The sequence below is a fragment of the Rhinolophus sinicus genome, chromosome 2, assembly GCF_057876585.1.
Source record: "Rhinolophus sinicus isolate RSI-liver-muscle chromosome 2, RSI-T2T, whole genome shotgun sequence".
Lineage (NCBI taxonomy): Eukaryota > Metazoa > Chordata > Mammalia > Chiroptera > Rhinolophidae > Rhinolophus > Rhinolophus sinicus.
This window is the reverse complement of record NC_142502.1, coordinates 154,391,002-154,399,420: the sequence shown is the minus strand read 5'-3', so window position 1 is coordinate 154,399,420 and position 8,419 is coordinate 154,391,002.

The following is an 8,419-nucleotide window of genomic DNA, read 5'->3' as shown; positions in this document are numbered from 1 at the left end:
CAATACAAGAATGCAAAAACAAATTGTGGTATAGTTATAAAATGTAATTCTACTCAGCAATAAAAAAACTGAACTACTGATACACATAACAACATGAACGAGTATCAAAAACATGTTAAATGAAAGGAGTAAAAGCGTAAATACTGTAAAATTATATACATATATAATATAGTCAAACACTGTAAGTGATGAACATCAAGACATTGAAGACATTGGCTGCCAATAGGAGGTGGTAATTAACTGCAGTGAGGCACACGTGAATGTTCTGTAATCATAGAAAAATTTTAGGGTGATGTTCACATGGATGTGTGTGTATATGTGTGTGTGTGTGTGTGTGTATCTACATCGATTATGCATATATGTATATAACATACCCATATTATATACATAATATATACCCATATATATTGTAATTGTAATATTACAATATGTATTAAAATGTACATATAGTGAAATGCATGAACTTAAGTATGGAATTGAGGAATTTATATACACCCATATATATATATATATATATATATATATATATATATATATATATATATATATATCTCAAAACTCCTCAATTCCATACTTAAGCTCATGCATTTCACTATACGTAAATTTTTCTTTAATAAATAAAAAAGATTACACCTGATCCTCCTGTAAAAATTGCCTTAGAAGTGTCCATGAAAAAGCCAGAGAAAATTGTATAACCATAAGAATAAGAGTTCATTAAAATAAAAATCCTTCTGTATAAAGAATAAATCAATTTAGATGACATATTTTTCCTACTAAAACAAGATTCATGTGCAATGAGGCAAATCATAGATAAATAAATCCTTATTTTGAATGGAAAAAATAAAGAAATATTAGTCCAGTAAGATTTGGCTGTAAGAAAGGGAAATAATTTGTAAATTCCTAGCCCAGTAATTATATTCACTCAGGTCCTATATGCCTTGCAGTGCTCAAGGGCAGAGGCTGGTGTATATCCTGAGTGACTGAATCTGTCACAGGTTACCAGTTAAACAGTGTGGGTTTGATATGTTGCTGGGGAAAACAAGAGGCCATAGAAAACACTCAAAGATGATAAGTAAATAAGATATGGGAAAAACAGCAGAATATGCACAGTCCATTTCTAGTTTCCTCTTGTTGTCTGAATATTCAATAGGCAGAAAAGACGGTGTCATAGATTCTTGATACTTGGAGCTATAGAGGACAAACATGTTTCAGTACAGAGAGAAAGATTATATAAATGAGAGTTACCAGGACATTTGTATTGTTGGAAGAGGAAAAAGGTCCTCCTCAGGAATGGATGCAGGTCAGAGCCCAGCATCACAGCCCAGCATCACAAGAAGAGACCAATTATAAAATGTTTTTGACTAACTGACACAGAACTGAATCGACATATCCACTATGTCCCCTAACGTGAAGGAAAGGGCAGCTTAGCCGCAGCCTTGGACATCAGGTCAAACTAAAACTGAAGAGAAGTCTAATCTACCATCTCCAATGTACCAAAGAGTACTGGGCATGGAAATTACTATGAGTAGTGTGGAAATTACTACATTTTTATAAGCCCTTTCACCTTCATCTGCAGTGACCGCTGTTCATAATCATGGGTCAAATGAAGAGAAATGGTGAGGAATTATAAATGTGTGAAAAGTACAGTAATCCTTCCTTCCTTGCAATTTGACTTTCTATGATTTCAGTTATTCATGGACAGCCACAATCCAAAAACATTAAATGGAAAATTCCAGAAATAAACAATGCTTAAGTTTTAAATGATGTGCTGTTCTAAGTAGCATGATGAAATCTCACACCATCCTGCTCCGTCCAGCCCGGTACATGAATCATCCCTTTCTCCAGTACATTCTACATATATATGCTACACAGCCATTAGTCACTTAATTTAGTAGCCATCTCAGTTATTAGCTTGACTGTGGCAGTATCACAGTGCCTGGGTTTAAGTAACTTTTACTTAATAATGCCCCCAAAGTGCGAGAGTAGTGATGCTGGCAATTCTCATATACCAGTGAGAAGCAAGCCATACAGTGTTTCCTTTAAGTGAAAAGGTGAAAGTTCTCAATTTAGCAGGGAAAGAACAATATGCTGAGATTGCTAAGATCTATGGTGAGAATACATCTTCTTTTGTGAAAATGTCTAATTTATAAATTAAACCATCTTATGCATGTATGTATAGGAATAAAACATAGTACACATAGGATTTGTTACTGTCAGAATTATCAAGATAGGTAGATAGTAATTGCCAAAGTCAGATATTTTAAATCTTAGTATTTTTTCCTAAATTTCTCAGAGTATAGTAAATATGTCAGTTCTAGAAGATACTCAGAACATGACTTTAGGTTTTTGTTGGTTTCGTTTTGTTTACACAGATCTTAACTGTTTAGGGTGACAGGCAGGGGCCATTACATTGGATGGTTCATTAAGGATTCACTAGGTAGAAATTTATTGTGAAGTTCAATAATGTGTAACTCACAAATACTTATTAAAACTATATTGTTCATCAAGTTTATTTTCCCATTTGACCTTTCTTAATATAAACAAGATTGTTTTGAGTATTTCAGCCTTGAGAAGTCTATTTGCCATAAATTTCTAAAAACCAAGGAAGAAATATATACATATGTACTTAAATGTTTATTCAGCATTTGTCATGTCATATACAAATTACTAATTTATTTTTAAACTAATTTTTAATGCTGATGACTGATAGTCATATAATTCAACTCAAATCATGAATAAATAAAATCATTTTCCATTCATGTTTTTAGAAGCTTAGTGTCTTAAGTATCAGTATAAACCTTTCTCAAATGATTTATACATAATTGGAAGTTTGAAGAATACCTTTATTCTAAAAGCTCATATAATTTTCTAGTATGTCTCACTTAATATTTAAAGTTTACATGCAGAGATTACCACCTTTCACATTAGGGGAAACTGAAACAGAGTATGTTACTCTTCTAGGAAAACCCAATCAATTTTTGCAGGACTGTAAATAAGAGTATGGCACAGGGACTTTCAGTCTGGGGATTTTGCCTAAGGTAGCACTGCCTAAGTTTACTTAAATATTAGTTCTCATCATGTCTTCTTTTGAAAGAAAGCGTAGAAACCAGTTGCTTGTGTTCTCTTCTTTGTTCTTATTTCACTATTTATATGTCTAGTCTCCAACATATATTTTCTCCCTTAAAATACTCTCATGAAAAAGTATACATTTCTATCTGATATTACTAGGTGATACTATCTACAATGTTATCTTTATGATGCTATTTGATTGTTTTATACACTTAAGACATCAGTAATTCCTCTGTAGTAATATGTGTTCTTAAAATCTTAGAAAATCGAGTGTATTATTGAAGGAATTAAATGAAGTCAATAGAGACAGAAAACATTAATTGTGGATTTATAAAAGCCTAATCCTTGGTTGCTCTCATCAAGTGTGTTTTGGTTTGTTTGTTTGTTTGTTATTTATTTATTAACTTAAACCCTTTCACCAAGAAAAGGTAAATATGTTGACTAATTAATGATTTTTTTTTACAAACCTTTTCTTATTTTCTTAAATGTACATCCCAGTGCAAATTTCCCAATGTGTAATTTCTATTTGTGGGCACACATTAGTTATATAATGGAAAAAAAGTAATCTATAATCTATCTTTCTGTCTCTCAACACTAGGAAAATCTTCAAGTTTTCCATTGAATGTATCTCATATAAACTAGACCTAATATTTTAAAAGAAACTTAAGGCAATAACTAATTAACTCCTCTGAGAAATAAAATAATTTGAAAACAAAATTCTCACTTTCAGAATCTATTAAAAGAAAGATAAAGAGTGATAAAACAAAGATAAAGAAGATAATTGCTTTTCTTTTTCAAAATAATCCCTTGAGAATAAATGTTGCATATACAAAATGACAATCTGAATTTCTCAGTGGAAATTGTGAAACATAGGCATGAAAGAACAGCACAATGAATATCCACATTTCCACATCAAGCTTGAAGAATGAGCACCATTTAGGTAATCTTGTTTTACCCTTATCTCCCCTACCACTTTTATTTGTGTTGTTGTTGCAGTATGGAAAGACAAATCTCAGGTATCATAGCATTTTACCCATAAATATGTCTGTATATGCAATGAACAGATAAGAGTCTTTTAAAGCATAACCAAAATGCCATTTCACACTTCACCAAATTAATAATGGTTCTTTAACAATACCTAATAATGTTCGAGTGAAAATCCATCCGATTATCTCAAAGTATATTTTTATACTTAGTTTGTTGAAATTGAGATGCTGACATGGTCCACCCATATATCTACCTGACACATCTTTTAAATCTTTTAAAATTTACAACAAAACCCCTGTGTTAAACTGAGTCCATTTAACTTATGGAGTTTTCTGATTGTGTCCACATTTTCTCAACTGATCAAATAAGAGACTTAATTAGATTCAGATGCATTTTTTGGCGGGAGGGGTTGGCAATATTTATAGGTGATGTATTCCATTTAATATTAAGTCAGAAAATTCATAATGTCTGCTTCTCTCCATAATTGTGAAGTTAATATAGCTAAGTTGGTTCATATGTTTTCAGTCTCATCCACCCATTATAAAGTTTTCCATTAACCTTTCACCTAATGGTTTCAGCATCCATTGATTATCATTGCCTAGTTTTATTATTTATAAGTGGTTTCAAGTAGTGAGTTTTTAACTTTGTCATTCCTTCTACATGTGTCAGTTGCAATTATCTGACAAGCGGCAAAATATGACTTTTTTTCATGAAATATTAGGATGCTCTGAACTACAGTTTGTCTGGAAAAGTGGGGATAATTAGATACTTATTTCCCATTACTTATTAATTTCATAAAATTATATGGTGCTTTAGAAACCTCCATAGTTAACTAATAAATATATTTTAGTATCATTATGAGCACATTTTAACATATGTGAAGTGTTTCAGTGTATTGTTGTCATTATTCTTTTAATGTTCAACTCTGGCCATTGAAAGACCTTCGAAGTTGGCTCTTATTTCCTTTTATTCCTTTTTAATGTTTCTGCCAGTCTCTTTTTCTCTAGCTTTATCGAGGATAAATTTACACACACACAAAAAAAAATTAAGTAATTTAAAGTACACAATATGATGATTCGCTATACATATATATTGTGAAATAATTTCCCATCAACTTGATTAGTACATAGATCATCTCACATATTTACCCTTTTTTTTTTCTTTTTTGCTGATAACATTTAAAATCTACACTCTTAGCAAATTTCAGTTACACACTTCAGTGTTATCAACTGTAGTCATTATGGACCCATGTAGTCACTATGGGTCCAAACCTTTCAATCCTCAGAGAGAAGCTGGGAGTTGGGAGTTTCCTCTAAATTGCTTAGCATTGTGCTAGAGATGGGATTTGTGGTACGAGTTGGGTCTTTCCTACCTGTTTTGATGGGGATATTTTCTAATTCACTTGCTGTAAAGGAGTCACTCAGCTAGTTCCTGGATTTCTTTTGGAGGTAATTTCTCAGTGTGTAGCTGTATATTTGATTTGTCCATGGGAGAAGGGGAGTTCATGAGCCTCCTATGTCATTATCTTGGTGATTTGGGCTCCTGTTCCTTTTGATGTGGTCTCAGTAGTAGTTGATAAACTCTGTACTTGATGTCACATCCCAATGTCCCAGGCTTACCCAGTACCTTTCACTAGAACTGAAATTGATCATTTCTCTAAAGTATCTTAATTACTTTTATGGAATGTAGTTTCAGAGATCACATCATAGATCCTACAGGATCTATATTTTTACAAAAACCTTTTAGTTAACTGAGTTAGGAAATAAATATTAATTAGAAGGGGAAAAATATTAGTTTATGTTGATTGTTCCAAATATATTTAAGGTTACATGTGTTTTTCTTAACCTATGTACTTGTGTATCTTTTTATGCTGAAAAATGTCTTGGTTTCTTTTTTTATTTTATTATTATTATTATTATTATTTTTTTTTAATTTATTGGGGTGACAATTGCTAGTAAAATTACATAGATTTCAGGTGTACAATTCTGTATTACATCATCTATAAATCCCATTGTGTGTTCACCACCCAGAGTCAGTTCTCCTTCCATCACCATATATTTGATCCCCCTTACCCTCATCTCCCACCTCCCATCCCCTTACCCTCTGATGTCTTAGTTTCGAACATAGTAAAATAAGTTCTTAATAGCTTTATCTAAAAATATGCACATAATCACTTCAAAATATGTGTATCGTTATTATTAACTAGAAGACTACTAAATTTAGTTTTGGATTTTAATAAACATTTAAACTTTTTTTGCATATATTTCATCAAAAATAGGCAGTTAAATGTGTATTTTAGTGTCATTTGCAATCATTCTTCTCTGTTTTTATGCCTCTAACTTGATACTTGCTTCAGTTTGATTTCAGTTTTTAGGAACACATTTTTTAGTTCTTTAGGTTTTACTTCTATTATTTTCAAAAAAATTAGTTACAAATTAAATACCACAAAACAAGTTTATTAGGGGATAGTTTATTAAGAAAGGTGTAACTTCCGTCTTCATTCCTTCCATTCTGTTCTCTTCATCATTGATAACCTTACTTTAAAAAAAAAAAAAATTGAACTTGTTCTCTTTTTTCCTTTTTCAAAATATGAGTGAATATGTATTAACACACATATATGGTGACTTCCTCAAATTACACATAATGATGGCATGCTACTATATAAACCTGTTCTGCATATTTTCCTCTTTAATCATAAAATCGTAGAATAGTTCCCTATTTATATTTAGTTTTCTTCCTCACAATTTTTAAAGTGAGTTTTTATTCTCCTTTATGTACAACTACCATAGTTGACTCAGTTAGTCCATCCTGATGGATGTATATGTGAGAGACATTGCTATTTGGACACAAATAATAGACCTCATGAGTGTAAGCTTTCTCCATTATTAAAAAGAAAAAAAAAGTGTGTGAAGTAAGCATAAAGATTATTTTCAAATGATTAATATCTCAGGAGAAAGCAACAACTTTTGAAAGCTTTCAAAATAAGATTTTTTAAAAAAGAGAAGAGCATATCACATTAGCAATAGATTTTGCTGTTTTAAATTGTTTGAGTCATTGTAAATGTTACACAAAATTGAAAAGCAAAAGAGCAGTGCTTTTAATGGGATAATAGATAAAAAAGTAGATATGAAAAAGAGTTTGTTTGGTGTTCCCAAATAAGAAAATACTACAAATGAAAAGAAAATTATAATAGGAAATATGCAGTAAATGAAGGTCTAGACTTTTACATTTTTTAAAAACTCACCTAATACTAACAAGTTAAGATAAACAGCAAATCCTTCTTTAACACACACACACACACACACACACACACACACACACACACACACACACACAAAACTTAAAACTTGGAGAAAACCCTCTTCAGGTATTTAAAGAGAAAAAACATCAAAGTTTCGATAACCAAAAAAGTGATGATTGTCACTGTTTTTCCATGGTAGTTTTAGATTTCAAAGCCAAAGGTAAAATATTTGGAAATAATCAGTCTAAAATAGTGTGTGACCTAAGAATATATAATCAATCTTATTGTTCAGAGGTAAAACAAAACAAAACAGTTTTTCAAGTACACAAGCATTCAAGAAGTATATTCTTTCATATAACTTCAACAAAGTTTTTGTGTGTTTTTTTTTTTTAATTTTTTGGGGGGACTATGGGGAAGAGTGTGTTTTTCCAGGACTCCTCAGCTACAAGTCAAGTCATTGTTTTCAATCTAGTTGTGGAGGGTGCAGCTCACAGGCCCATATGGGAATCGAACCGGCAACCTTGGTGTTATGAGCCCTGTGCTCTAACCAACTGAACCAACTGGCCACCCCAACAAAGATATTTTCATATAGGCAACCACTCAAAATATATACTCCTCATATGTATTCCCTGAAAATAGGTTAAAAGAGTAAAATACCCATAAGATATACTCAGTTGAGATATAAAACTAAATTTGTGTATTTAAATGGTACAATTTTCATTTTTAGGACCAACAGTGATTACATATAAATAAATATATAATTAAGTTATAATAATTTCAATAAATGATTATAGTAATTGACCTTAAAACATGCATACTATCATTTACTTGTAATTTTATTTAATATAGTAAGAAAATTTTCAGAATGTACAGTAAAAAATAAAAAAATAAAAGCAAAGGTATCTGCCGTAAGTGCAGGCAAAAATAAATATAAATCCATATATATGTATATTCTATATATGTGGTGTTTTAGGTGATGTATAACTAATCCTTATTATTCTAAAGTTTATAAATTTGGATACAAATTTTATGTAAAGAGATAATCTTCATAATAGTTTTAAAGGAAATTCTCTAAACACTCAAATCTAGAAGAGAAGATGGGGCTAGTTAGAGAGCCAGTCA